We start from the raw sequence: 6,154 nt of genomic DNA on the forward strand, positions 1-6,154 counted from the left end.
AGTACTGAGTATACGAGTGAGGTAGGCTAAATAAAAAGGGTTTACATGCATGAGCACTGCTAACTGACAGACTAATATGAACATGAGAGTGCAAACATCATACATAATAACTGGAAACATAAATACGTAATAGTGGATTTGTACGCTAATACATGATTTACTAATTTCTGACATGACTGAAACTATGGTTCTGTCAACATGGGTGACTGAGTCTGATAGTCCTGGGTCTGATATCTGAAGAAATATCTGAGTTCTTTTACTAACACTGAGCCTAAAACAGTGGGAGGTAGTTGTTTAACCAACATTTCCCAATAATGTATATAGCTAAGTTGGGGTCCAATCTCTACCCCGACTGGAGGGGTGTCAATACTGCGCCACTGGTGAGGACAGTTCTGAGTGACCTTCATCTAGAAGGTACTCAAATGAGAATGGTGGGAATCCTAAATTAATAGGTTAAGAAACATGATTAATCCTAATCTGACAGGTTAAGATGTCTCAACCTACGCTGGCTACGTAGTTCTGGAACACAAGGATGACTGCTAAGAATCACACCCTAAACTGGCAGGTAAGTTCCCATCCTTGGGTTCACTCGGTGCTAACTTCTACTCCCATCTGATGAGACTAAACATGATTTAATTGACTGTACATGGACTGAGTAACTGACTTCTGTTGACTGATGGAATAGCACTACTATCTGAGATTTTGCTAAGATCATAAGATTTTGGAGGTTTCCTAAGTCACATGACGGATTGAGTTCAATAGATCATGGTTTGACTGAGATTATCGGGGTGATATGACTTGGCTCTAGGCACACAACTATATTTTTTGGGTACGAATACCCCCAGCACTCGATGGAAGGAAACTAACACACATGACATGACTTTATCACAAGATTTGAGTCCACAATTCATAGTATCGTACATAAGGGATTTCATACTAAGCATGGTTATCAACAATGTATTGCATGAAAAGGATTTCATGTCACATGGAAGTACTTGTACAACCTTAATATCATGTTCATTGCATAATCATACTAGCAACACATATCAATAGAATGAAAGTTCATGTGGAATCATCTTAAGAGTTGACATAGCTTGTCATTTAAATACTATGGGGTCATACGAACATGATTTTTAGCATTCTAGGCATTTTGACAAACACCTTGCATGCACACTTTGGGGCATAGGTTTTCTCAACAATTTTAATCATCTTGAACCACCCAAATTCATGGGTTTTAACTACAAGCATGCATACATCATGGAAGTCAACTTAAATTAATATCTTGAAGCTTAAAAAATGATCATTAACATGAACAACATCACATAACAACAAGGAAATCAAAGTTTCTCATTTAAAAGCATGGTTCTTAAACTCTATGAACGAATGGGGTCCATAGATGAACACTATGCATACCTGACTCAAGGTTCTTGATGTTTTTGAACTTGAAGGATTTGAAATTCTTTGATTCTTGAAGAATATTAGGTCTTGTTCTTGGAGATTAAATTTAGAGAGAAACGCTAGTTTTTGTTTGTGAAATAATAATGAGCAAAATGGCTGAATTCAGACTTATCTGGGTATATATAGGCGAGTGGTAAGTGACCAAAATACTCCTATTAAAATGACCTAGAAATAAACTGAATGTGGCATATGATGGTCCGACTGACGGTCCGTCAGACACTTGATGGTCCGTCACTTAGCCCATCAGACGTGGACCAGAAATAGGGTTCATTGGATAAGAGTTGATGGCCTGGATGACGGTCTATCACAACTTTGACGGTCCGTCAGCTCGTTTGTTAGTGCTTATAAATTACGTGGCTCAACTTCCTTGGATGTGATGGTCAAAGTGGTGGTCCTTCACTTATGTGGTTCATCAACTTGGATGTCATACCTAGCGTTTCTGACAGTTCCAAGTAAAACATCCATAAATTACTCGTCTGATGTCGGATTTGGACAAAATTAGTACCGTTGGAAAGTTAACTCAATTTTCCACGTGATAGAAAGTGAAAATCTCAAAAATACCACGTGTACAAAGATAGGTTTGAGTTTTAAAGTAAGTCCTAGTGTAACACCCCGTATTCAAGTACGTGTATTGGCGTATTCAAGTACGTGTATTGGTCTTATTTATATGGAATTAATTTTTTTATTTTATTTATATCGGAATAAGCCCTTCGATGGTTCGATGCGAAGGTTATTGAATAAGATTTCCAATGATATAAATATTTTCAAAAACAGATACGTTTCGGATATAATCGAGCACGTTCGAAACTATAAAACGGTGGCCGGGATATTTGGGAATAGTAAATGTGCAGAAAAATTTCCTGCCCACAAACTACTGAGGCCAGCCAAATTTTTGGGTGAACTTTGAACGACCATAACTACCTTAATATAATGAACTGGGAGAGCTGCGACCTATGAAAAGAAAGATCTTTAAGTCTTCTTTCCAATGCAATTGTTTTCATCCAAATCCAACATCTGAGTAAGGAATTATACTCGTTTTACTTCAGCCTATCAAAACAGATTTTTAGGGTCAACTTCAAACCACCATAACTCCTTGTATAGGACGAACTAGGTGGCCTACTTTATATGAAATGAAATCCATTTGAATTATCCTTCCAACTATATCAATTTCACCCAAATCCGATATCGGAGCAAAGAGTTATGGTCGATCTACTTTAGCTTATCAAAACAGTCCACCAAAGGACAGATTTGACATTATTTAAATTTTAAAGGCATTTTGGTCATTTTCTATTATATTATGCATGGTAATATGTGTATATATACATGTATATGAGTTCAAAAATCATTTTCATCATCAATCATTGAGAAAGAACAAACCCTAGCCAAATTTGACCTTTAAATTACTTTTGATTCAACTATAGAAATTCCAAAGTAATCCGATAACTGCGTTTGTCATCTCGAGAGCTTTGAACGACACCTATTATTTGTGGAAACAGGATTGCATAATCAAGAGGAGAATTCTAAGGTATGAATATTATTTTCCTTTATTCTTTTTCATATGTATATGTGTGATAGAGGATTATGTGTATTGGTTGTTGTTGAAAGGTGATGGAAATAGGGTTATGGACTATTTTGCATGGTTTGATTGTATTGAATTATGGAAGGTGGATATGGTAATTGATTTATGGAAGGTGGATATGGTGATATACGATTGAATTGATGATTATTTATGTCTATGGCTCAATTTGGTTTAATGGATTGGTTGGAAGGATAAATGAATCCAAACTTGATATTGGAGGATGTTGTATGAATATGCCTGGCATGTGAATGTAATTAGAGTATAAGAGGGTTAAAGTGACACCCTTTATGGTGTAATTAAGGCTTACTACTTAACCACTAGTTTGGTGAATTCAAATAATTGAATTGTGACGTTTGGTTGCTAATACTAGATTGTTATATATGTTCATTATAGATAAGTAATCCGAAAAGATGGAAAGTCCATTTGGGACTAGTATTGAAGGTTGACAGTCAGGTATGTAAAGCATACTCTATACCATATCTTTGGCATGAAAGTGAACAATTGTTTTATTAAGAAAGTTTCCAAAGTCAATAACATGTGATCCATAGTGGTTTTGTATGATGTCCTACATTACCAATGAACTTGTTTCCACCCTACAAAATGTCAAGACATTCCAATACTTACTTGTTTTCCAAATCTTACATGTTTATTGAACTAATGAATGTCAAAAGGTATCCGGTTAATCAAACAAGATCCATGTGCTATTAATGACTCCAAAACATTTCATTGATATGCCAATAAGTTCCTACTTCATTGTTATGGCATTGATGACTCCAAAACACTTCATTGATATGCCAATGAGTTCTTACTTCATTGTTATTGCATTGATGGTCTATTTATATGTCTCTTATTGATGTATCATTGTTTCAAAGTATCAAAAATGTAGTGGTGACCGAACTAACAATCTCAAAGATTAATTGAACTAAGTGATGGAACTTCTCTCTTATCGGGTGGTATCCCAAGGACACAAGCCTATCATGGGTCGATCCCTATTTATGTGTTTATAGGTGGTATCCCAGGGGCATAAGCCTATCATGGGTCGATCCTAGTTGATATGTACTAGAGGCAGCCTAATGGTCACAGTACAGTACAGTAATGATTACAAAGATGATAAGAACGAAGGTAAAGTGATTGAATAAATACAATGTACAGGTTGTCATAAGTTCTAATAAGTGTGGTCCACTCCTATTATGATTTATTCACTTGTTTCTAATTTCTATTGAGCTCCTATATCATATGTGATTATCTACAGCTTTACATACTCAGTACATATTTCGTACTGACGTCCCCCATGGGGGACCTATATTTTACGCTGTTGGCACAGGTACCTCAGCTCATACATCGCACAAGTAGGAGTCAGGATATCCAGCCACTTTTGGTGAGCTCTAGTTTGCTTTGGGGCTTTCCGTATCATATCCAGTCACTTTTGGTATTGTATAGAAGTTAGTTTTATGGCGGGGTGTGTCTTGACCTTAGTTAAACTCTGTGTATTATCTAGAGGCTTGTAGACCTAATGTACAGTCAAGGTGGTGTTTTGTTAATAGTCGTGATGGCTCCAACGGCCAAGTATTGTATATATATGTGTGTGCTTGAGCTTATACAGGTGATTATTTCCTTTTATATGCATCATGATGTTGTCCAAATTTTGGGTTGTCATAGAGGTATGCATGGGAAGTATAAGGTTATGAGCTGGTTCTCCCAGTCCTCCTCAGTTACGGGTGCCAGTCCACCCCAATAGGATTTGAGGCGTGACAAAAGTGGTATCAGAGAAGTTCATCCTAGTGAGTCTAGAAATCCATGTCTATGTAGAGTCTTGTTTATCGGTGTGTCGTGCACCGCATTTATAAACAAGAGGCTATGGACATTTAGGAATTGTTTCTTTTCTTCATGTCTTAGATCGTGCGATAGAGCCTATATTGTATATGAAGTCATAGTTGACCACTGAATTCATTTGTTTCTCATATTATAGTAATGATGCCGGTTACTAGAAGCAAGAATACCGGTAAGCAAGTAGATGTGGCTACCGGAGAAGGGACTAGTAAGTCACCCACGATACCAGCTAATCAAAGTGAGGCTCTAGCTGAGCATGCATCATAAACTTCATCCACTCCGAAAGAAATAAGGGGGAGGAGAACTATATCCCCAGAGCCACCTATTAATGCTGTTGATCAAGATCTTAGAAATGCAGTCCAACTTTTGACTCGTATAGTTGCTGGGCAAGCTCAAGGGAAAGCCATTCTTACCACGGGTCCTAGTGGTACAGATAGGGTGGCTAGCCTTCGAACACAAGATTTTCTTAAGATAGATCCTCCCACTTTTACTGGATCAGATATTAACGAGGACCCACAGGACTTTATTGATCAAATTCAAAGGGACTTAGATGTTATGCATGTAATGGGTAGAGAGACAGTGGAGTTAGCGGTGTATAAATTCAAAGGGGAGGCTATATATTAGTACAAGGACTGGAAACGATCTAGGGGTATTGATGCACCCCCAGCTACTTGGAAAGAGTTCAATGAGTCATTTCTTGATCATTATCTTCCATTTGAGATTCGTCAGGCCCATGCAAATCAGTTTTTAAATCTTCATCAGGGGAATATGAGCGTGAGGGAGTACAGTCTCCAATTTAATTCCTTGTCGAGATATGCTTCTAATATTGTAGCTATTATGGATGACAGAGTTTATCAATATATGGATAAGCTGGATCCATATCTGGTTAGAGATTGTACTATTGCCGCTTTGAACAAAGATATGGACATAGAGAGGATCCAATCTTTTGCATAGAAAATGAAAGATCAGAGGCAAAGGAGAAGAACACAAGAATTAGAAAGAGGATATTCCAAGAGGGCCAGATCTACAGGGAAGTTTATGGCATCCCAAGGAGGGTTTAGACCACAGTTTTCTGCTAGACCACCTAGGCCATTATCTTCTTATTCTGCAGCTAGTACCCCATCACAGTTCCAAGGGTCTAAAGGAAATCAATTTGGGCACAGAAGTGAGAGTTAGAGTTCACGGACAGTGGGGTACCAAGGGCAAGGGAATATAAGACAATCGATACCTCCTCAAGAGCCATGCAATAAATGTGGAAGCTATCATTTAGGTACATGTCGGCTAGGG

Source organism: Capsicum annuum, unplaced genomic scaffold (assembly GCF_002878395.1).
Source record: "Capsicum annuum cultivar UCD-10X-F1 unplaced genomic scaffold, UCD10Xv1.1 ctg81070, whole genome shotgun sequence".
NCBI lineage: Eukaryota > Viridiplantae > Streptophyta > Magnoliopsida > Solanales > Solanaceae > Capsicum > Capsicum annuum.